The sequence below is a fragment of the Primulina tabacum genome, chromosome 10 (genome assembly GCF_025594145.1).
Source record: "Primulina tabacum isolate GXHZ01 chromosome 10, ASM2559414v2, whole genome shotgun sequence".
Taxonomy (NCBI): Eukaryota; Viridiplantae; Streptophyta; class Magnoliopsida; order Lamiales; family Gesneriaceae; genus Primulina; species Primulina tabacum.
Genome location: NC_134559.1, coordinates 13,915,717 through 13,941,560, shown reverse-complemented (window position 1 = coordinate 13,941,560; position 25,844 = coordinate 13,915,717). Strand labels below are relative to the sequence as shown.

Here is a 25,844-nt window from a genome sequence, read left to right as displayed (position 1 = left end):
CAGTATCAATAATTGTTACCAAGTCTGATGTTGCATCCCCGACAGAACAGATAGGTGTCTCACATCCTCAACAGATATATACAACAAATCAGATGGTCTGTCCTCAACAGATATATACAACAAATCATACGAACGTACCATCTTAAACTCAGCTCCCAACGATTGATGAGTTAATTCAAAAACATGTTTCAAATTATGTCCATCATTACTCCACGAAACTACCAGCTCAAGAAGAAGAAAAAATGTACCAACAGAACAGATCTCTTATGACCCTAAACCGCAAATACCTACATACATTCAAACAAAACAAGAAGCGCCCAAACTTGAGCTGACACACATTTCTCCACCAATCTCACCTTCAAAGTTCCATGATCAAGATAAAAGATATAATCCATAATTTCTAAAATTTGATGAAATGCATTTCATTCATCAATTACCGATGAATATGCATAATGACATCACTGGATTTAGGGAAGATCGGATGGTATCTTCTCTGGATCTTAATCTTTTCAAGACAAATATCTCTGAACAAATTACTGAAATGCTCAAGATTGTGAATATACACTCCAGTCAGATATCTGAACTTAAACATACTCAAATCAGGCATACTGCTGATCTTGTCATCCAAATCGAGAAGCAAGAAATTTTGCTGACAGGACATATTGAAACACTTGGGACTCATATTTCCGAGATGGTTACATTTTTAAAAGGTGGAAATGGTGATGCCAAAAAAGGGGGAAAATGTAATATCCAAGCTTGGTGAATGGTACGGTTTGTGATTTCTTATGTTTATGGACTAATTGGTCAAGTTTAACTATAGTTTGATGTTGAGAATTTTGATTATGATTTCTAGTATTGTGGTATATAGATGGTGTGTAGTCATAGTGTAGCATCGTTACGATTTAATTCATGATAATTTGTATGTCGAGCCAATTAGTATGAGGCCAATTGTAGTGGTTAGATAATACATAGTGGTGCAACTTTCATGTTGAGAGTGTTGTCAAATTATGAGGAGAAGCGACGTTGCGATTTGATTTTAGTTGCAAAGAGTATATTGTTGGCTACAGAGGAGAGTGCACCCGCGGTTCATTATGCAGTGCACCCGCGGTGTTTGGGCAGAACCTCCAGCGCACCCGCGGTCCAATAAGCAGCGCACCTGCGATCGTTCCTTTGAATTTTCGGAGGTGGTTCAGTAAGCCTAGCGCACCCGCGGTAAGAAGAGTAGCGCACCCGCGGTGCGTGAACAGTAAAGTCATGTTTTCGAGATTTAAGTGATATAATTCAAGAGTTAGCTCAATTTTCCTCATTCTTTCCCAATCCTCTCGGTTCTTCAGCTCAAGGGAAGCTAGGGTTCTCATTTCCTTTCTTTTATTTATTTGATTCAAGCTCCTAGTTGGGTTATTGAAGTGAGAACAAGATCATTTTGGGTTCAAGGAGCTAAGGTAATCTTGTGGCTTTAGTTATTTCTTGGTTTATGGTGTTGGGAAAAATTATGGGATTATTGATTGTGTTGATTTTATGGGTTTTATGGTATGGGTTTGTGATTATTAAGTTGTTGATGGTTCAATACATGTTTTATTGTTGTAGGATTTGTACCAAGAGATTAAAATCAATCTTTCCATTGGTTGTAAGTGGAATTCATTTCTTGTGCTCACATGAAGTATATGTATTGTATTTCAATGGTTTTAACATGCTATTCCCTCTCATTTGATTCATGTTATGTATAGATACACTTTGTTGTATATTATAGGCTTTCATATGTCGCAATTATGTAAAGGGAATGCAAATGAGAAGATTCTTCAAAGTGTTTGATTTAATGTCCAAGAGAGAGTTCAAATGATTTATTGGATTGATAAATAGATAGTCAGAGATTGCATGCAATGATTTGATCAACGACCATAGGCTTATATCCCAACAGAGTAATCGATTTACATCGATGGGATATAGGTACAGAGACAGAGATACTATTTAGATATCAATCCATCAGAGAAAAGAGTAATATCATCGTTATGTTCATGTTCTACTATGTTATTCATGTTTTGAGATTTAGATGGTATTTAATGATTTCAAAGTCATGTTTTACAGAGTATGATATGTATAGATTGTTATGTAAGAGTTCCACTTGCTGAGTTTTTATACTCATTCCAGTTATTTCATGTGATGCAGATAAGAGTGACGAGCCAGGACATTGATTGGAGTCGAGGTCATATGCATACAAGAGATGGAAGGAAGAAAGATATTTTGTTAGCTTTTGACATGATCAAAAATGATATTTTGTATTTTGATGCAACTCTTTATTGATCATGTATATACTTTTGATTGTAAATATTTTTATGTCAAGAAAATTTTAAATCCTTCTTTCCTCTAAGAAAATTATTTTAAATTTCCGCTGTTATTTTATGAAATCAGTCGAGGGCGTTACATTTAGTGGTATCAGAGCAACGTTCTTCGGACCAATGCATATGACTTCGTCTACTTTCAACAGTCGGGTATGTCTTCTTCTACATCTATTTATTGTTATTGGCTGATATGTATTATGTGAGCACATTGTAGGATTTTAATGCCTCCTAAGAGAAAGGCTTCAGAGGGTGAGGATAGCTCCTCATCGAGAGTTGTCGACGAGTTCGGCAAATTATTAAAAGAGCAAGCCAAGGTTCATAGTGAACAGATTCAACAGTTGCTCCGTTTGCAAGGTTCAGGTCAGGGTAGAGGCCAAGGGAGAGGCCAAGTGGTTCAAGCAGTTGGGACTGATGGGATCTTTACTGTTTTTAAGAGGATGGATCCGCCTGAGTTTGCAGGAAGCACTGATCCATTGGTGGCTGTAGATTGGATTAAAGCACTTGAGGCGATAATTGATCATCTCGGTTATGAAGACAAGGACAGAGTTGGTTGTGCAGTATTCATGCTAGTCAAAGCTGCACGTATTTGGTGGAATGCCACCAAGGTAAGTGTAACGCCCCGAAAATTTAAGAGTCAACGCGAACCACATGCATACAATTATTAAATTCCTTGTGTATTTTAATTAATTGTTTTAATTGCATTAATTAATTATTTTGTGCATTTTGCATGTTTAAAATATATTTTTCTACATATTGCATTAAAATTGTATTTTTAAAAGGGATATTCGAGTTGCGATCGAGGAACGGAGACCGATGCTGAAAAATAGAAATTGTTTTTATTAAATAACTGTTTTTAATTATTTAATGTATGGGTGATGCTTTTTCTTATTTTTGAAATTATGAGGTTTTTGTAGTGATTTTATACGCCGGGACGTAATTTTTACCGGTGTTGGTTTTCAACAAAAATGCAAACGTTTTGGAAACCCGGCTAATAAATTCACAAACTTATTTAAGCAAAATTATTTTTAATATTTTAATTAATCACTAATGAGCTTAAATGGGCCTAATTAATATCTTTATGGGCCAATACTTAATTAGTGTTTAATTAACTCTATAATATAAGTTAAACACCCCAAAACCCTACATGAAGTGCACGCCACTTTTCTGAATTTTTGTCCTCCCCAAAACTCTTCAAACACGGCACACAACACACCAAATTTTGGAAGAAGAAAATTGAGCAAAGCTTGAAGAGAATTCAAAGCCAAAGGTCTTGCCCCGTTCTTCGATTCGTCAACGATTTTTCGTACGTTAAATACGCAAAGGCACGCCATATTCTCCCTTTACTCATCATCACACCATATTATGCATTTATATTTGAAATTGCATGAAAAAGAAGGGGCACTTTGTTTTATTTTCGTTCATGCATCAAAAGTGATTTTTAAGTCTTGATTTTTGTACCGAAAGTCATGTTTTATTGTTGTTAAAGGGGCTCCCATGAATTAGGATGTTAAGGGGCAAGTTTTACACAAGTTTAGGGGCCTTAGAACACACAATAAGGCTGCACAATCAAGAAACGATCAACTGGAACCAGGTTTCTGTTATTTAGATCATAGGGGCTCGGTTGATGGGGAATAAAAGGCTAGGCACTGCATGGTTCATCTAGGATCAATGTTGGGTCATGTTCTGAGTCCGGAAAGAGTCCTAGCCACGCTAGGACTCGAAATTAAGGGGCTGGGAGGAGTCCTTGCCTAAGAAGGACTCCACCCGAGAGCAGGAGAGAGCAGCGCAGGTTGACAGAGGGGTTAGGGAAGAAGTGGCTCGGCCAGGGGGTTTAGGGCTGGGCTAGGCTTGGTCCTTAGAGTCCCACGAGGGTGCACTAGGGTCTGGGTAGGGGCTGGGGCATCTCGGGTTGCTGTTGGCTCGAGAGGAACGTGAGAAGCAAGGCAGCACCATAACACGCGTAAGTTGCTGTCTTGTAGTCCAGGGGGTCGCAGCTCGGGTTCTAGGGGCTGGGTTGGTCTAGATGCAGTCCAAGGAAGGTTAGGGTCATGAGGGGTCAGGTGGCTAAAGGCTAGGTAGAGTCCTAGGCAACTAGGAAACCTAATCCACCAAGGATACTAACACTTGCACACAAGCATGCATACGGGTCCAAGGGCAGGGGCTGTAACTTGGTTCTAAGGGCTGGTATTTGGGCTAGGCTTGGTCAGGAGGGTTCCTAGATGGGTTGGCTAGGGTTTGGCTTGAGGTGGCTTGAGTGTGGCTCGAGTAAATTGGGAGATGGCTCGGGTGGTTCGATAAAGGGTCAATTTTGAAAATTAAACAACTAAAATTGAATCCATGGGTCCACGTATGTGGCTCATGACTTGGAAGGGTAGAATAAATCTTAAAAATGTTATGTTAAAAATTTGGGATCAAAATAATGAGTTTTGGATTTATTCGGGATTTAATCGCCGCACGAAATGCTAATTAACGAGTTAATTGAAAAGCCTAGTTTTAAGCTTTATAAAATTATGAAAAATTAGGTTTAAACTTAATTAATTATTATAAGTCTAAGTTTTGAATTTTGGAATTTTATATTAAGTTTTGGTTTAATTCGGGGTTAAAACGCATTAATACGTTATATTTAAAGATTAAATTAAAAGTCCTCGATTTAAGCTAAATAAAATTATGAGAAAATTCATGTAGGCTTAAATAATTATTTGGGACATGTTAGAGTCAATGAAATTAAGAAAATGTCAAAACGCAAAAATGTCACGTCCAGGGGTAAAACGGTCTTTTTACACTTAGAAATTAGTAAACGTCATGGCAGTGCTCTGAATACTGTTTTATGTGCTAATATGATTATTTTCAATGGTTATGGATGTTGATTGAATTTTTATATGTTAAAATGTTATTTTTAAAACGTTTATGGATTTTATGGTTTAATTATGGACATTTAAAAGACATGTTGCATGCTTGGTTTAAAAGAAAAACTGTTATATGCATGTTTAAGTTTTATAAAGTGATGAGAATATGAAACGTTGAAGGAAGTGAAGTAATTGTGACTAATACGATGATATGTTGGAAATTTCGTGAGGGTTATGGTCCCAGTGGGAGCCCTACGATCGTGTTTCCTTGGATACGGACAAGTAGATGTATACGATGATATGTTAATACGTAAGGCCAAGGCCTAGTTGACCGGTGAGAGTGTTGCTGATGTCCCCGCCGCCCAGTACTGTGGTTACATGTAGATGGATCCATCGCCCAACACGTAGACGTAGACGTAGATGAACACGAAAGTCACAATTAACGATCTGAATTCAACGAAAGGAAAAAGAAATATGTATATGTTGATGATAATATGAATATGAATATGTTGAGGATGATATGATTAAGTTTATGAAAATGTTTATGTTTAAAGTTCATGCATCATTATGAAAATATTTTTATTTAAAGTTTATGCATCATGAAAATGTTTACGAAAATGTTATTGTTTAAAGTTTATGCATCATGAAAAGTTTATGAAAAATGTTTTTGTTTAAAGTTCACGCATCTTCATGAAAACGATATTTTAAGTACAAGTATTTTTCACTATTATATGTTAACTGTATTACGTATTACTTGTTATCAAGAGTATGACGTGTTGAGTCTTTAGACTCACTAGGTGTGATTGATGCAAGTGATTATGATAATAATGTTTATGGAGGTCTCGATGGTTGACTTTGCTGGACTTAAGGTGCACATAACCCGAGGACCTATGCTAGTTTTTCGCACTAGTTATGATTTATGATTTTAAGTGATGTTAAAGATATTTTTACGAAAATTTATTTATGAGTGGTTTTTGAGAGGTTATAGTATGGGCTATACTTTTCAAATGTTAGTTGGTTGATTTATTTTAAAATGATGTCAAAAATATTTTATGCTTGTGTATGTAATTCGGCCGATGCTATGTGAGATTTGGAAAAAAAACATTCTAGTACTTTTTAAGAAAAAGAATAAGCAGACGTTTCAGTTGGTATCAGAGCCGACCTCTCTTAGTACGGTGTGGTTTGGGGACGAACCAAGCGGAAGCTGGTGGGCATGTGAGGCCCGGGGCCGAAGAGGGCGGGGGGTGATCGCCGGTGCCATGAGGTTGCACGGACAATGAGCGGCTCCTGGCAGGCTTCTAGGTGGAGGGAAGATGAATGAACCGATCCCATATCGGAATGAGAGGGATTCCGAGACTGTTCAATGTAATGGATTGTACATTTGAAGAGGGCTTAAAAGATTTGATTTGTACTACTCATATCACGAATGTGCATCTTCTTTTCGGTAGCTCATCACATAAGAACTCCAAAGTTAAGCGTGCTAGACTTGGGGCAATTTTGGGAATGGGTGACCTCCTGGGAAGTTTCCTAGGGTGCATGTGAGTGAGGACATAAGCACGCTGAAAAGACTCGTCTTGATATAGTGAGGACATTCGTCGAATCTGAGGCGTTACAGTTGGTATCAAGTGTTGATGTTCCGGCATTGAAGTGGCAAGATTTTATGGATCTTTTCTACGACAAGTATTTTTCGGATGCACTTCGAGCTCGGAAGGTGACTGAGTTTTTAGAGCTTAGACAGGGAGGTATGAATGTTGACGAGTACATTTTGAAGTTTGAGGAGGGATGTTTGTTTGCCCCATATATTGCCTCGAATGACAAAGACAAGGGTGCTCATTTCATTAGAGGACTTCGAGCAGAAATCAGGAGGGACATCAATATGTCTAAGGCGGTGACATTTAAAGAGATTGTGGCTAAAGCATTGCTAGCCGAGCAAGATGAGAAAGATATAGCTAGAGAGAGACAGGCGAGGCATCATGCTATTGCTCAAAGAGGTCAAGGTTCGAGCCAAAGAGGGAAAGGCAGTTTCAAGGGGAAAGGCAAGCTAGAGCCGAGTTCTAAAGCACCGACAATCCCATTTGATCCAGAGAAGCCATTGTGTCCCAAGTGTAGTAGGCATCATAGGGGTGAGTGCAGGTTTGGTACTCATACGTGCTACCGATGTGGTACTGCATGCCATATCGCCAAGGACTGTCCGAGAGGCTCGAGTAAAGAGAAGGTGCAGGGTCGCATCTTCACCATGACGAAGGAAGGTATAAATCCTGATTCTTCTGTGATCTCTAGCACTATCTTAATTTCAGGCAGAGTAGCTACGACATTGATTGATACAGGTGCTACTCATTCTTTTATGTATGAACTATTTTTGAGATCTTTGGGTCTAGTTCCTTCTGTTCTTCCCCTCCAGTTTAATGTTGTATTGCCTTCTGGGGATGTGTTATGCCCGACGTCTAATTTGTATGCGCGTTTTGTTCAAATTGATGAGCGAGTGGTTTATGCCGATTTGATTGTTATTCCGATGGTTGCGTTTGATATTATACTTGGCATGGATTGGCTATCGACTTATCGTGCAGTGATTGATTGCGTTGCCAAGACTGTGAAATTTGCAGATGATGAAAATAAGGAAGGTATGCTCGCCAGTGCAGGTACTTCGCTGGTCCTTCCTTTTATTTCATGTCTTGAGGCTAAGAAGTTGTTGTTTAGAGGTTGTGATGGGTTTTTGGCTTCGATTGTGGATATGGATAGAATTGTGAAGTTGAATATTGATGATATTAATGTTGTGAGAGAGTTCCCTGATATATTTGAGGATGATGTGCCGGGTTTACCGCCGGACAGAGATGTAGAGTTTGTGATCGATTTAGTTCCGGGGACGGTTCCTATTTCCAAAGCTCCGTACAGAATGGCCCCGACAGAGATGAAAGAATTGAAGACGCAGTTGCAGGATCTATTAGATAAAGGTTTCATACGGCCAAGTTCTTCGCCTTGGGGAGCTCCGATTCTTTTTGTCAAGAAGAAAGACGGGCCTTTGCGGCTGTGCATTGATTACAGGGAAATCAACAAGTGACGATTAAGAATAAATATCCATTGCCACGAATAGACGATCTTTTTGATCAACTGCAGGGAACTACAGTGTTTTCGAAAATTGATCTACGATCTGGCTATTACCAGTTGAAAGTTAGAGAGTCTGATATCCCTAAGATGGCGTTTCGGACCAGGTATGTTCATTACGAATTTCTTATTATGTCGTTCGGTCTGACTAATGCTCCTTCACTCTTCATGGATCTTATGAACCGGGTGTTCAAGCCGTATTTTGATAGCTTTGTCATTGTTTTCATCGATGATATATTGATTTATTCCAAGACTAGAGAGCTTCACGTAGAGCACCTTAGAGTTGTTCTTCAGTTTTTGAGAGAGAAAAGGCTGTATGCTAAGTTGAAGAAATGTGAGTTCTGGTTGGAGCAGATTTCTTTCTTAGGCCATGTTGTCTCGAAGGATGGTTTAGCTGTTGATCCAGCAAAAATAGAGGCGATTCAGAAGTTGCCTATCCCTACCACTGTATCACAGGTACGCAGTTTTCTTGGTTTGGCGGGTTATAATCGTCGTTTTATTTCAGACTTTTCCAAAATTGCCCTGCCGTTAACTAATCTTATGAGGAAGACTGATGAAAATTAAAATTAATAATTTATTATATGTTAAAACCTGTATTTTAAAATTTAAGTTTCATTAAAATTATAAAATTATGTTATTTTAGTATTGTTTGTTTATATTTAATTGTCTTACTAAATATGTTTTATTTTCAGGTTTTCTACGTGTTGGTAGAATAATGATAACTCAAGCTAGAAAATTCAAATGGAGGTGACTCAAACATGTTTGGAATCCTTGAGTAATTATCTACAACTTTGCAGAAGACATGATTGCCTAAAAAGTTCCTTAAGATGATCAAATTGTGCAAATATCAAAAGGAGGACAAATTTACTTTTACTATGACCAGCATATAGTATAAATATCATAACTATTTCAATATTTAACCAAATGAGGTGAACCAAGTAGCCAAATTCATCTACAGACAATTCCCCACATGTTTGCCATTTTGAGCAGAGTCAAATTCGGTGATTAAAGTCGTTGAACAAAGCATTGAAAGAAGAGACATGGAATTGAACTTGGAGGAGACAAAGAATAATATTGCAACTACATGGCATTGATAAAAATTTTGACCATTTCTCTCATTTGGCCTATAAATAGAGGCCTTGTGCTAGCTTGAGAATCATTCTATCTCATTGTAAAATATAGTATGAGTGTGTATCAAATTTCTAAGTTCCAATATATTTTCTTTCATGTTCTCAACTATGAGTGATATTTTAGTGTTGATCAAAAGTAAGCTTATGGCAAGCTAAATCTATTATGTTAAGGTGAAGAGGATGCATTCTTGGTGAAGTAAGATTGTTATATTTTGTATATTCTTTCTTTATTTCTTTTCATTTAGTTAACTTATTTTTATTGTAGGTATAAAAATGAATTATTTGTTGTTATCAATTTACATCAAATGCTTGATACCATTAAAGTGGTTATCTTGATTTGTTGTTTAATTTTGATACAATAAATATTTCATCACTTATTATTATATATGTATATATATATATATATTTATATAATAATATCATAATATTTCATTTAGACGATAGTGTGGCTCTGCCGGTTGTTCTAAATGAAATATTATGATTTAATACTAACATCTAACAATCTAACATTTACTTTCTCGCAACTAACTTTTATTTTTCGCATCTAACTTTTACTTTCTCGCAACTAACATTTACTTTATCGCAACTAACTTTTACTTTACCGCAACTAACTTATTAAATCAATATATTTCATTTAGGCAATAGCGTGGCTCTGCCGGTTGTTCTAAATGAAATATAATGATTTAATTTAACATTTACTTTATGCAATTATTTATTTATATAGTCATAATTATAATCATAGGTACCATATATAAAATATCGGTTAATTCGGTATTTTCTATAGTGGGAACTATATTATATTATGTGTGTGTTTAATTTTTTGGAACCATTATTTATGGTGGTTTCTTTTGTTTACTTTTAGTTAAACAATATTACATAAACCAAGAATAAATCCTCAAGCCTTGACAAAGTTTATAATTTGTAAACTTAATTCTTGCATTTGGCAATCTATAAATTAATAAATTTAAACTCAAAATAATCTCTCTGTGGATCGATCTCGTACTTACGAATTATATTACTTGCAGACAACCTACACTTGGGTGAATTATTATTTAAGTAGTAGCAAGTTTTTGGCGCCGTTGCCAGGGAGGTATAAATTAAGTTTATATTTGTTAATTATGTTTTATTTATAAGTATTGTGTTGTTTTTTTTTTTTTTTGTATGAGTATTTGGAGTCGAAAAAAAAGTGGTAGACTTATTCGAGTATCTGAAAATAATTTAAACATGGATGATAATTCAAATAATCAAGATAATAATAATAATAATAATAATCAAGAACATGATCAATTAAGAACACTTAGGCACCATATGAACCCTATTAGAACTAGTGCCCCATCTTTTTTAGTTTTTCCTCCTGATGCATCTAATTTCAACTTCAAACCTCAAATTATTCAACTTTTACCAAATTTTCATGGTTTAGGTTCTGAAAATCCATATTTGCATCTAAGAGAATTTGAGGAAGTTTGTAACACTTATAATGATCAAAATTGTAGCATGGATATAGTTCGATTAAAGCTTTTCCCTTTTTCTTTAAAAGATAAAGCTAAAACATGGCTACAAAATTTAAGATCAAGTTTAATAAGATCATGGGAAGAAATGCAACAACAATTTCTCAAAAAGTTTTTCCCTTCCCATAGAACAAACTCTTTTAAAAGACAAATTACAACTTTTTCTCAAAAACAAGGAGAAACGTTTTATCAATGTTGGGATAGATATAAAGAATTACTTAATACATGCCCACATCATGGTTTTGAAACATGGAGAATAGTTTCTCACTTTTATGAAGGTCTAATACCTAAAGATAGGCAAATGATAAAATTCGTGTGTAATGGAACTTTTGAAGATAAAAACCCAAATGAAGCTATGAAATATTTGGATTCATTAGCAGAAAATGCTCAAAATTGGGATAATATAGGCACAATAGAACCACCAACAACTAAAAACAATAATTCAACAAATGGGGGTGGTATCTATAATCTTAAAGATGATATAGATATTCAAGCTAAACTTGCATCTTTAGCAAGAAAAATTGAGTCATTAGAAATGAAAAAGAGTGGTCAATTAAAAAGTATTCAAGAAATTGTTTGTCATATATGTGATACACAAGATCATGCTACAAAAGATTGTCCAACATTACCTACATTTAAAGAATGTCTCCATGAACAAGCAAATTATGTTAACAATTATAAAAAACCAATACTAGATCCTTTTTCACCATCATATAATCCTGGATGGAAAAATCATCCTAATTTTAGTTGGAGGAATGATAATAATGCACAACCGTCACAACAATATTTTCAAAATAACCAAAATCATCAAGGTTATATTCCTTATGTTACACCTCCAAGAAAAAACTTTGAAGATGTAATTCATGCATTTATCCAAAAGCAAGAGTCTATCAATATTCAAAACAGTCAATCTATGATTGATTTGAAAGAAACTCTTGCAAAATTTGCATTTGCACTTAATATTCATGAAAAAGGAAAATTTTCATCTCAACCTCAACCTAATCCTAAAAATCAAAATCAAAAATTAAAAAATGAAAAAATTGATCAAATAAAATCTGTTATTACCCTTAGAAGTGGTAAAATAGTTAATGATCCATATAGTAATGAAAACAAGGATCATTTAAAATCAAAGAGTAAGGATGATAATCCTGATACTTTTGAGAATGATGATACCTTAAATTTTAAGAATAATATGGTGAAGGATAAATCATCTGAAATAGTAAATAAGTCAAATAAACCTCCACCATTTCCTCATGCATTAACAAATCATAAAAAACAAAAAAGTGATTCTGATATCTATGAAGTTTTTAAACAAGTGAAGATAAAAGACTTATGTACTGTAAAGAGAAAATTGCATGTGAAGAAAAAAGCATTCTTGGCTGAACAAGTAAGTTCTATTCTTCAAAATAATTCTAGTTTAAAATATAAAGATCCTGGTTGTCCAACAATTTCATGTATTATTGGAGAAAATAAAATTAAAAAGCTTTGTTGGATTTGGGAGCAAGTGTGAATTTACTTCCTTATTCAGTTTATGAAAAACTTAATTTAGGAGAATTAAAACCCACTTCTGTTACTCTCTTACTGGCGGATAGGTCAATCAAAATACCTAGAGGTATTGTAGAAGATGTGTTGGTTCAAGTTGATAAATTCATATATCATGTAGATTCTATTGTTTTGGATACACAACCAATAGAAGTACATAATGAAATTCCAGTAATATTGGGACGACCATTTCTAGCAACTTCAAATGCTTTAATTAATTGTCGAAATGGAATAATGAAATTGTCTTTTGAAAATATGACTCTAGAACTTAATGTGTTCAATTTATGTAAACAACCAAGTATTAATGAAAATGAATATGATAATGAAATTGAACCAATTGTGGAAGAAAATATACAAGAAGAAAACTTAAATCAACAATCTGAAGTTTTTTCAATAGAAAGTTTTGAGTCTAAAAATAATTTTAAAGAAGATGATAATACAAAACTTGAATTAAAAGTTTTACCATTAGAATTGAAATATGTATTTCTTGGTGAAAATAAAACATTTCCTGTTGTAATTTCTTCCACTCTTTTGCCAAATCAAGAAGAAGATTTGATTAAATTACTTAAAAAATGTGCAATTGGATGGACTTTGAAAGATATAAAAGGTATGAATCCTTTAATTTGTACACATAAAATTCACTTGGAAGAAAATGCTAAAACATATCAACAACCACAAAGAAGGTTAAATCCACATATGAAGGAAGTTGTTAAGAATGAAGTATTAAAATTATTAGACGCTGGAATTATCTATCCAATTTCAGATAGTAAATGGGTAAGTCCAACACAAGTAGTACCTAAAAAGTCCGGCATCACTGTTATAAAAAATGAAAAGGGAGAGTTATTACAAGCTAGGATTCCATCTAGTTGGCGTATGTGTATTGATTATAGAAAATTAAATGATGCAACTAGAAAAGATCATTTCCCACTACCATTTTTAGATCAAATTCTAGAAAAAATAGCAGGAAATTCTTATTACTGTTTTCTTGATGGGTATTCGGGGTATTATCAAATACCTATATCATTAGAAGATCAAGAAAAAACTACTTTTACTTGTCCTTTCGGAACTTTTGCATTTAAAAGAATGCCATTTGGTTTACGTAATGCTCCGGCTACTTTTCAAAGATGCATGTTAAGTATTTTCAGTGATATGATTGAAGAATATGTAGAAGTTTTTATGGATGATATAACTGTTTTTGGAAACTCATTTGAAAATTGTCTTAAAAATCTAGAAGAAGTATTAAAAAGATGTGAAGAAAAAAATCTTGTTTTAAATTGGGAAAAATATCATTATATGGTTAAATCTGGGATTGTTTTAGGACATGTTATATCTGAAAAAGGAATTGAAGTTGATAAAGCCAAAGTTGATGTTATTGCTAATTTAACATCACCAAAAACGGTCAAAGAAGTTCGATCATTCTTGGGTCATGCAGGATTTTATAGAAGGTTTATAAAAAATTTCAGCATAATATCTAAACCAATTTCAAATCTTTTAACAAAAGATACACAATTTGAATGGACTCAGAAATGTGAAAATGCTTTTAAAAAAATTATTAATCTTTTAGTTACATCACCTATTTTACAACCTCCAGATTGGTCTTTACCATTTGAATTAATGTGTGATGAAAGTGATTATGCTATAGGAGCTGTGTTAGGACAAAGAAAAGAAAGAAAACCTTATGCAATCTATTATGCTAGTTGAACCTTAAATAGTGCCCAAATAAATTATTCAACTACTGAAAAAGAATTACTCTCAGTAGTATTTGCATTAGATAAGTTTCGATCTTATTTAATTGGTTCTACTACTATTGTTTACACCGATCATTCTGCCATAAAATATTTATCAAATAAACAAGATGCTAAGCCAAGATTAATACGGTGGATTTTATTGTTACAAGAATTTAGTATTATAATTAAAGATAAAAAAGGAAAAGAAAATGTTGTAGCCGATCATTTATCTAGAATAATGACTGAATCATCTCATATTGAAATACCAATAAATGAAAATTTTCCAGATGATCAGTTGTTTTATGCTACTATTATGCCCTGGTTTGCTAACATTGTAAATTTTCTTGTGACAAATAAAATGCCTTCTCATTGGAATTCACAGGATAAGAATAAATTCTTGATAGAAGTTAAAAAATTTTATTAGGATGATCCTTACTTATTTAAGTATTGTCCTGACCAAATTTTTCGACGATGCATACCCGACAATGAAGTAAGTAATGTTATTAAATTTTGTCATTCTGAAGCATGTGGAGGTCATTTTTCATCAAATAAAACAGCTACAAAAATCTTACAATGTGGATTTTATTGGCCGTCTTTATTCAAAGATACGCATTTATTTTGCAAATCTTGTGAAAACTGTCAGAAGATGAGATCAATTTCAAAACGAAACGTGATGCCTTTAAATCCAATCATAATTATTGAAATATTTGATAGTTGGGGATAGATTTTATGGGTCCATTTCCATTATCTTTTGGATATAAGTACATTTTAGTCGCTGTTGATTATGTTTTAAAATGGATTGAAGCAATTGCATGTAGAACTAATGATCATAAAGTTGTTATAAAATTTTTAAAAGAAAATATTTTTAGCCGATTTGGAATACCTAGAGCAATAATTAGTGATGGGGGAAGTCATTTTATAAATAAATCATTTTCCTCTTTGTTAAGAAAATATGACATTACACATAAAGTTTCTACCCCATATCATCCTCAAAGTAAGGGTCAAGTTGAACTTGCAAATAGAGAAATAAAACAAATTTTAGAAAAAACAGTTAATCCAAATCGAAAAGATTGGTATTTAAGATTAACTGATGCATTATGGGCATATAGAACTGCATTTAAAACATCATTAGGGATGTCACCATATATGTTAGTTTTTGGTAAGCATTGTCATTTACCGGTTGAACTTGAACATAAAGCTTATTGGGCAATTAAAGCATTTAATATTAATTTAGATGATGCATCTAAATTAAGAAAATTGCAAATAAATGAACTTGAAGAATTAAGAAATGATGCATATGAAAATTCAAAGATTTATAAAGATAAAACTAAAGCCTTTCATGATAAAAATATTATGAGAAAGTCATTTGAAATTGGACAAAAAGTTTTGCTTTATAATTCTCGTTTGCATTTATTTTCAGGTAAACTAAGATCGAGGTGGTCAGGACCGTTTATAGTCAAATTTGTTTATCCTCATGGTGCTGTTGATATTGAAAATCCTAAAAATAATGACGTGTTTAAAGTTAATGGGCAAAGACTTAAGCCTTTTATAGAAAATGAAATTCTTAATAATGAGTTTATGCCTTTATATGATCCACAATAGTTATTTGATATTTTCATTTTGTTTTGCAGATTCTAGTTCATTTCCCGGTTAAGTGGCGGATAACGGTACTACGTGACTGTTTAAGTCGGTTTCTTCAATTTTCCCAAAATAATTGAAATATATATAATAATAATAATATGGATGCGTGTATTATGAATCTTCGTAAATATTTTGCTTGTTTACCTGATAATGCGTTGAAAAAAATTTATAAAGCTAGATGTGAGCGGCTAAGATTGATGATGTCATATGGCATACCGAATGATGTCCGTTTGATAATTGAAGCAAAAGTCCGATTGGTTGGGGAAGCAAGTGAATTAATAATAAGAGATATGCCAGGATTTGGTAAAAGCACATATGCCAAAAAACGAAGAGCTAAACGTATAGGCGGATGTCATAAATGTGCAAGGTGGACTTGTAAAGAAAAATGCAAAAATGTTGGAATGACATCAATGAATAGAGAAGATAAAATTTTATTCATTAAGAATGGTCTGAGTAAAGAGCCTTTGGATAATTTTCTAGAGGTTCTTGATACGCATTCTAGTGGGTACATGCAAAATGAACTTCTTAAACTATGGTGGCAATTTCAACAGGAGGAATATCAATATGGACGGTGGAATCAGCCTTACAAAGATCCTACTGTAGTAACACATATCTATTTAGATAAGTAAATATATATACACAATTTCGTCTTGGGAATCTGACGTTAAAAGACCATGTTTGCCAATTTATAAGAAAATTGGATGGGAAGCATATCCTCGACTCATAGAAGGCGTTGAAGCCGTTACTGAACGTAAAATCAGAGGAAGATGTGAGCCACAATCACAACTACGCTGTATATATTTGTTTTAATTTTGTCATTTTAATTTTCTTTTAATAATAATAATTTCCTGTTCAAATATTGACTTTTGGCATGTTACGCTTATAAATTCATATGCTGTGATCTAACAATTACAGAAAACATATTTCTCAACATGTCAACGTCCACGGTAAGTAAAATCAAAAATATTTGTGTATTTTGTGGATCTAGTGAAGGAAAAGATTTAACTTATGAAGAAGTAGCAGAAAATCTTGGAATAACACTTGCTAAAAAAAGATTCATTTGGTATATGGTGGTGGTGAAGTTGGCCTCATGGGAAAAGTTGCAAAAGCTGCGCATGCAGGTGGAAGTGAAGTTTTAGGCATTATTCCGATTACCTTAGCCAATCTTACAGGATCAACAATAGGAGAAGAAATGAAAGTGGACAACATGTATGAACGAATCACTCAAATGATTGAACATTCAGATGCTTTCATTGCTTTGTCATGAGGTTTCGGTACTTTGGAAGAAATATTTCATACTGTTTGTTGGGCACAATTAAATATCCACAATAAGCCAATTGGTTTGTTAAATGTTAACAATTATTATGATAAACTGTTATCGTTTCTTGATGATGTTGTGGAACAGGGATTTATTTCATTAGCTTCGCGAAAGATGTTAGTTTATGCTACATGTGAAGGTGAACTTATTGATTTACTGCAAGGATTTAGTCATGAACCAGATCCATCCTTATCTCAACTTAATTGGCCAACATCCAAGAGTAAGAAAAGAAAATTCATGTGATGCTAAACTTGTGATTCAACGGTATGTTTTAATGTTTTTCTTTAAGGTATGAATAATTTCTTCTTCTCCTCTTAGTTTTTTTTATATAAAAAATTAAAATATATACTTATATATAGTAATAATAATAATAATTTTTAGTTCCATGTCGAGTAAGGTGTCAGTAAAATGCACCTAAAAACGCATTAGTTAATAATTATTGGAAAATCACAATACACTAGATTTTAATATTCATTATATTCAAAATACAGACTAAAAGAAAAATTAGTTTTTCATATGTACCAATTTATATATATTTTTTGATCAATTAATATAAAATATATAATAGATGTGTTCATATATATATATAATTGTATGTGTTTTCAAATATAATAATTTCTAAAATTTTTATGAGAATATAGTTAAAATATATGGTTTGTATGGTTGTTAACATGTATAATTGAAAGAATTCTTTTGTAAAATTATAATATATATTGACACATCTTTTGTAAGTGAGTGGTGAGAAATGAGAAAACAATTAATAAACTTTTATTGATTATTAAAAAATGGTTAATTACAAGAATATAACTCCCCTAAAAAAAATATTTATTGAAAAAAGAAAAAAAAAAGTAAATATATAACGGACTGCAAAATACTTTATTCATTGTAATTTTTTAGATTTGATTGATGTACTATCAATGTGTTCTAAAACATCAATATTGTGTTAAAAAAAAAACAAACAAACAAAAAGATTTGTTTGTGCTAGATAAGTTTCAAAGGTAGTCGGATGTATCCGTTATATAAATTTTTATATACATAAATATATATATATATATATATATATATATATATATATATATTTATGGTAGAATGTTTGGATAACAAAATTTTATGTTATTGTAAAATTTTGCAGTCACGTTATTTAAAAAAAAAACAATAAGCTAAAAAAAAAAGAAAAAAAAGGGAATTTTATTCTTTGTAAATTTTACTATTTTGTTTTCAATATTAGTTTAATTAATTGTCTGCTTTAATACTTAGCCTTTTTCAATGAGAGTTAATATTCATTCCAACTACATGAGTGAAAACTAGCTATTTCTTAAACATTTTGACCTGAAAGAATATATGGAGTTGAGGCTTTTACAATAATATTCCTGATATTATACATGTTATGGTGAGTGGTGTGAATTATCTTTTTGACTATATTATTATAAAAAATTTAGAAATTTAAAAAAAATTATATATATATTGTTACTTTATATATTATGTGAAAATAAAAATAATAATAAAAACACATCTAATTATATATTATTATATTAAACGAAAAAATATATATATATATAAATCGGTATATGATTTTATTTTTAATGAATATGTTTGTATTTGAATATATAAAAGGAATAAAGAATCTAGGTTGTGATTTTTCGATAAATTTTATTACTAAGGGACTAGTAATAAGATAGTGTGGGTGTGTGATGAAACTTAAAATTAATAATTTATTATATGTTAAAACCTGTATTTTAAAATTTAAGTTTCATTAAAATTATAAAATTATGTTATTTTAGTATTGTTTGTTTATATTTAATTGTCTTACTAAATATGTTTTATTTTCAGGTTTTCTACGTGTTGGTAGAATAATGATAACTCAAGCTAGAAAATTCAAATGGAGGTGACTCAAACATGTTTGGAATCCTTGAGAAATTATCTACAACTTTGCAGAAGACATGATTGCCTAAAAAGTTCCTTAAGATGATCAAATTGTGCAAATATCAAAAGGAGGACAAATTTACTTTTACTATGACCAGCATATAGTAAAAATATCATAACTATTTCAATATTTAACCAAATGAGGTGAACCAAGTGGCCAAATTCATCTACAGACAACTCTCCACATGTTTGCCATTTTGAGCAGAGTCAAATTCGGTGATTAAAGTCGTTGAACAAAGCATTGAAAGAAGGGACATGGAATTGAACTTGAAGGAGACAAAGAATAATATTGCAACTACATGGCATTAATAAAAATTTTGACCCTTTCTCTCATTTGGCCTATAAATAGAGGCCTTGTGCTAGCTTGAGAATCATTCTATCTCATTGTAAAATATAGTGTGAGTGTGTATCAAAGTTCTAAGTTCCAATATATTTTCTTTCATTTTCTCAACTATGAGTGATATTTTAGTGTTGATCAAAAGTAAGCTTATGGCAAGCTAAATCTATTATGTCAAGGTGAAGAGGATGCATTCTTGGTGAAGTAAGATTGTTTATATTTTGTATATTCTTTCTTTATTTCTTTTCATTTAGTTAACTTATTTTTATTGTAGGTATAAAAATGAATTATTTGTTGTTATCAATTTACATCAAATGCTTGATATCATTAAAGTGGTTATCTTGATTTGTTGTTTCATTTTGATACAATAAATATTTCATCACTTATTATTATATATGTATATATATATATATATATATTTATATAATAATATCATAATATTTCATTTAGACGATAGTGTGGCTCTGCCGGTTGTTCTAAATGAAATATTATGATTTAATACTAACATCTAACAATCTAACATTTACTTTCTCGCAACTAACTTTTATTTTTCGCATCTAACTTTTACTTTCTCGCAACTAACATTTACTTTATCGCAACTAACATTTACTTTATCGCAACTAACTTTTACTTTACCGCAACTAACTTATTAAATCAATATATTTCATTTAGGCAATAGCGTGGCTCTGCCGGTTGTTCTAAATGAAATATAATGATTTAATTTAACATTTACTTTATGCAATTATTTATTTATATAGTCATAATTATAATCATAGGTATCATATATAAAATATCGATTAATTCGGTATTTTCTATAGTGGGAACTATATTATATTATGTGTGTGTTTAATTTTTTGGAACCATTATTTATGGTGGTTTCTTTTGTTTTACTTTTAGTTAAACAATATTACATAAACCAAGAATAAATCCTCAAGTCTTGACAAAGTTTATAATTTGTAAACTTAATTCTTGCATTTTGTAATCTATAAATTAATAAATTTAAATAACCTCTCTGTGGATCGATCTCGTACTTACGAATTATATTACTTGCAGACAACCTACACTTGGGTGAATTATTATTTAAGTAGTAGCAAAGACTGTGAAGTTTGAGTGGTCCAATGAATGTCAAAGTGGATTCCAAGAGTTGAAAAATAGGTTGACGACAGCTCCGGTACTTGTATTGCCTAGTGGTACAGAAGACTTTGTTGTTTTTACCGATGCGTCGAAGAAGGGCCTCGGTGCAGTGCTGATGCAACGTGGAAAGGTTATAGCTTATGCTTCTCGTCAGTTGAAAGACTACGAGAAAAATTATCCTACTGCATGATCTGGAACTGGCAGCTGTGGTATTCGCCTTGAAAATCTGGAGACATTATTTATATGACGAAAAGTGTGAAATTTTCACGGACCAAAAGAGTTTAAGGTATTTGTTTTCCCAGAAAGAACTCAATATGCGGCAGAGACAGTGGTTAGAGCTTGTCAAAGATTATGATGTGACGATTAGTTACCACCCTGGGAAGGCGAATGTTGTAGCAGATGCATTGAGCCGTAAGTCGAGTTCATCTTTGAGTTCTATGATCCAGAAACCATTGTTGTTAGACTTGCAACGAGAAGAGATAATTTTGGTAGTACCAAGAACCATTGCTCGCTTTTCAGCGTTGATCATTCAGGCTACATTGACGAATAGAATCCATAGAGAGCAGGCCAATGATGTTCAGTTGACAGAGATGAGAGCCAGAGCAAAAGAGAGAGGTAACTCAGAGTATGGGATGAATAAAGATGGTTTGATAACAGTCAGAGACCGTATATGCATTCCTACTGGTGATGATATTCGGCGAGACGTCTTGATAGAGGCACATACCGCGCCATACTCGATACATCCAGGTAGTACCAAGATGTATCAGGATCTTCGAAGACTCTATTGGTGGCCAGGTATGAAGAAGGATATTGCCATGTTTATTTCTCGGTGTCTAACTTGTCAGCAGGTGAAAATCGAACACCAGAATCCTGCTGGGACATTGCAGTCATTGCCGATTCCTCAATGGAAATGGAAGCACATTACAATGGACTTTGTGATTGGTCTTCCTAGAATGCAGAAAGGTTATAACTCTACTTTGAATTATCGCTGATCGGTTGACCAAGTCAGCGCATTTTCTCCCAGTCAAGACAACTGTATTCCATGAACCAGTATGTCGAAGAGTACATAGCAGAGATTGTCAAACTTCATGGTGTTCCTGTGTCGATCGTGTCCGATCGTGACCCTAGATTTACTTCAGAGTTTTGGAAGAGTTTACACAGAGCCTTGGGTACACGGTTAGCATTCAGTACAGGATATCATCCCCAGAGCGACGGTCAATCAGAGAGAGTTATTCAGATTTTGGAGGATATGCTCAGAGCTTGTACTATCGACTATCCTGGCAGTTGAGATTCCAAATTGCCTCTTGTTGAATTCTCGTACAATAACAGCTACCAGGCGACAATTGGCATAGCACCGTATGAAGCACTTTATGGCAGAAAATGTAGATCCCCCTTATATTGGGACGAGATTGGTGAGAGAAAGATGTTGGGTCCAGAGTTGGTCCAACAGACAGCTGATGTTGTTGCTGTTATTCGAGAGAGGATGAAGACAGTACAGTCAAGACAGAAGAGTTATGCTGATGTAAGACGAAGGTCGTTGCAGTTTGAGGTTGGCGATCACGTGTTCTTGAAGATTGCACCTCTTAAAGCTGTGATGCGGTTTGGCAAAAAGGGAAAGTTGAGTCCAAGGTTTATTGGCCCATTTGAGATTTTGGACAGAGTTGGTGATCGAGTTTACATGTTAGCCTGACCACCAGATCTTGATAGAGTTCATAATGTTTTTCATGTCTCCATGCTCAGGAAGTATACTGCGAATCTTTCCCATGTTCTTCGTCACGAGCCATTGGATTTGACGCCGAATTTGACGTACCAAGAGATTCCAGTCCAGATTCTGGATCGCAAAGTTAAAGTATTGAGAAACAAAGAGATCGGCATTGTTAAAGTCCTTTGGAGGAATCAATTTATTGAAGAAGCCACGTGGGAACCAGAGGATGAGATGAAAGAAAAGTATCCTGAGTTGTTTGCGCAATAACGTCAATTTCGGGGACGAAATTTCTTTAAGGAGGGGAGATTGTAATATCCAAGCTTGATGAACGGTACGGTTTGTGATTTCTTATGTTTATGGACTAATTGGTCAAGTTTAAGTATAGTTTGATGTTGAGAATTTCGATTTATGATTTCTAGTATTGTGGTATATAGATGGTGTGTAGTCATAGTGTAGCGTCGTTACGATTTAATTCATGATAATTTGTATGTCGAGCCAATTGGTATGAGGCCAATTGTAGTGGTTAGATAAGACTATAGTGGTGCAACTTTCATGTTGAGAGTGTTGTCAAATTATGAGGAGAAGCGACGTTGCGATTTGATTTTAGTTGCAAAGAGTATATTGTTGGCTACAGAGGAGAGTGCACCCGCGGTCCATTATGCAGTGCACCCGCGGTGTTTGGGCAGAACCTCCAGCGCACCCACGGTCCAATAAGCAGCGCACCTGCGGTCGTTCCTTTGGATTTTCGGAAGTGGTTCAGTAAGCCTAGCGCACCCGCGGTAAGAGGAGTAGCGCACCCGTGGTAAGAGGAGTAGCACACCCGCGGTGCGTGAACAGTAAAGTCGTGTTTTCGAGATTTAAGTGATATAATTCAAGAGTTGGCTCAATTTTCCTCATTCTTTCCCAATCCTCTCGGTTACTTCAGCTCAAGGGAAGCTAGGGTTCTCATTTCCTTTCTTTTATTTATTTGATTCAAGCTCCTAGTTGGGTTATTGAAGTGAGAACAAGATCATTTTGGGTTCAAAGAGCTAAGGTAATCTTGTGGCTTTAGTTATTTCTTGGTTTATGGTGTTTGGGGAAATTATGGGATTATTGATTGTGTTGATTTTATGGATTTTATGGTATGGGTTTGTGATTATTAAGTTGTTGATGGTTCAATACATGGTTTATTGTTGTTGGATTTGTACCAAGAGATTAAAATCAAGCTTTCCATTGGTTGTAAGTGGAATTCATTTCTTGTGCTCACATGAAGTATATGTATTGTATTTCATTGGTTTTAACATGATATTCCCTTCCATTTGATTCATGTTATGCATAGATACACTTTGTTGTATATTAGAGGCTTTCATATGTCTCAATTATATAAAGGGAATGCAAATGAGAAGAGTCTTCAAAGTGTTTGATTTAATGTCCAAGAGGGAGTTCAAATGATTTATTGGATTGATAAATAGATAGTCAGAGATTGCATGCAATGAGTTGATCAACGACCATAGGCTTATATCCCAACAGAGTAATCGATTTACATCGATGGGATATAGGTACAGAGACAGAGATACTATTTAGATATCAATCCATCAGAGAAAAGAGTAATACCATCGTTATGTTCATGTTCTACTATGTTATTCATGTTTTGAGAGTTAGATGGTATTTAATGATTTCAAAGTCATGTTTTACAGAGTATGATATGTATAGATTGTTATGTAAGAGTTCCACTTGCTGAGTTTTTATACTCATTCCAGTTATTTCATGTGATGCAGATAAGAGTGACGAGCCAGGACATTGATTGGAGCCGAGGTCATATGCATACAAGAGATGGAAGGAAGAAAGATATTTTGTTAGCTTTTGACATTATCAAAAATGATATTTTGTATTTTGATGCAACTCTTTATTGATCATGTATATACTTTTGATTGTAAATATTTTTATGTCAAGAAAATTTTAAATCCTTCTTTCCTCTAAGAAATTATTTTAAATTTCCGCTGTTATTTTATGAAATCAGTCGAGGGCGTTACAGAAAAGCCGAACGAATAAGACAAATCTAAACCTTCATCCCCGTCATCTCAGCATAGGAAGTCACATTTTGGAAGTTCTGGTGGTATTGGTTTTGGTCATCATCACAGCAGCTTAAGTAGCACATACAAACCAAGCTATGCCCCTCATCAACTGTTCAAGAAAGGATAAATCAGGAGATAGAACTTTTAAATAATTTTAATAATTTATTGTTGTGCATTAATATATGTTCTTATCTCTTACTTATAATAGACAGCTTAGTTTTGACATCTTCAAAAAGGAAAAAATTGTTAAGGCAAAATTTATATCTAAGCTTTGGTGATCACAAACTAAACTGATCTAACTCAAACTCATATTAATGTAGATTATTAAACTGAACTAAACAATACTAAAAATATGATTATCAAACTACGATGTTACCAGCTAAACTGAACTGATAGATTGAGATGTTCAACTATTTCGATCTGATAATTTTATTCATCAGCATGACTTGAACCAACTTTTTCAAACAGAACAGATTAACTTGAAAACCAATCTATCAAAATTCTTTGAATACAAAGTGTCTATCTATGAGTGTATAATAAAGTTTTCATTAAGAATAAACAAAAGAAGATCTTTTCGTTACTCTTTTCAGGTAGTGTCCAAGGAATTTTAAATAGCCGAAACAACAAGGACACATGGCTATACCCGCATAAATGTAATGTTAGAAACTTAATTTCAGTGGTTTGACAAACTATGTGTTTAAAACTATGTGGACTAACTGATCAAGAACTGACAAGTTGCCTAACTGAAGACTAATGCGCAGTTTATCGAAGGCAACTGAAACCAGCTGAACTGAACTATCTAAGACAACTGACTGGTCAGTGGGAAACTGATCAGTTGATATATTCAGTTGAAAGCTTACCAGCGTTTACTTATCAGCTGATCATTCAGCTGTACACGTCATCAGTTGAAAAGGACATTAAACCGACAACAGTACTAAGAAGACTGCAACTCATAGTGGAACGCCGCATTTCAGAGCTTACAGTGTACGATTGTCAAAAAAATATTGACGTGGAAATCAACGGATATTGTGGGGACCCGGACGCTAATTCATTTCTTAATCATCTTTGGGAATAATTGAATCAATTAAGATAAACAGGGTCTAAATTTTTTTTTTAAAATACAAGTGCGGAAACGTAATGTAATCAATCTGATATGCATATCAAAAGTAAAGTACATGTCTTGTACTCAATACATTAAAATCAAATTAGGGTTCAACTACCATATATCAAGTGCTGAAGCCTATCTACTTCTGATCCGGATCTCCACGCTAACTTGTCCTCTCTCATCCTCTTCTTGACCCTGATCATGTCCCATCTGTTGTCATGCACACATACAAATACGACAACAGCCGGATAACTCCGGTGAGAATATAATCCCAGTATAAACAATGTAAACATGCAATTATATAAAAATTTATAAAAGCATATAATAGTTATCAATAACATGTATCAAATACGAAAACATGATTGATATAAAACTGTAAATAAACTCATGACTCGTCATCTCAAACTCGACTCATCTCTAATCTAGGGATCCC

The 25,844-nt window shown here is 33.5% G+C and overlaps 1 non-coding gene across 1 annotated transcript; it reads right to left on the bottom strand.

Moving 5' to 3' along the window:
* Positions 1–11,057: 11,057 nt before the first annotated feature.
* On the bottom strand, positions 11,058–11,168 carry LOC142513004 (small nucleolar RNA R71). Its single transcript, XR_012808973.1, has one exon. It is a non-coding gene; the product is annotated as a small nucleolar RNA R71 (small nucleolar RNA).
* Between the last annotated feature and the right edge of the window lie 14,676 nt (positions 11,169–25,844).